Source organism: Diuraphis noxia, unplaced genomic scaffold, assembly GCF_037042655.1.
Source record: "Diuraphis noxia isolate RWA-SAM2 unplaced genomic scaffold, SU_Dnox_SAM2 contig0002, whole genome shotgun sequence".
Lineage (NCBI taxonomy): Eukaryota > Metazoa > Arthropoda > Insecta > Hemiptera > Aphididae > Diuraphis > Diuraphis noxia.
The window spans coordinates 41288968-41289695 of NW_028301712.1; positions in this window are offsets into that span (position 1 = coordinate 41288968).

The following is a 728-nucleotide window of genomic DNA, read 5'->3' on the forward strand; positions in this document are numbered from 1 at the left end:
TGAAACACGTCGTCATTATATATTTATATGCCTCTTTCCCCTATCCATCTCTCCTATATTTAAAAATGTGAGATGTCTGAAACGAAGGATCATAGAAGAATCCTTTTTTTTAGAAACATTCTATAAGGTAGGTACTTTCACACTTCTCTTAAAAATGATAACTTCAAGGAAATAATAATTACAAACGATAGGTACTAGCATATGCGACGATTAACATACGCAAAGGGGAATTTGACACCCATTTTTGTTCAACATAAGTGAACCTAAAATTTATATAACCATTGAAATATTGTTTATCAATCTTTCTAATTTTGTTTTCATTGTCGAGAGTATCATCAATGATATTTCTTATTTTTGTACATGCAAACCAGTTCCAAATTACGTTTTCGTTTAGAAATTCGTCCATTTTGTTATGAAAATAGTCTTTACATTATATTATTCAATGCAATTATAACACATTTATGCTTTAAAAGTCCACAAAAGCAAGAATATTAAAACAATGTAACTTACTTTACGGATTTTTTTTCACAGATTTTAAAATTTTGGCGGAGTACTTATACCAAGTCCACGGAACACCTGTGTCCGCGTAACACCGGTTGAAAACCACTGCGCTAAGATGACATAAGTATAGTTTAGTATGTAAGTACTTAGCTATGTATTTCAACGTACAAGGGAATATGTATATAACGGAATATTACTTCTGAGGTAAAGAAATGAGTACAACGACG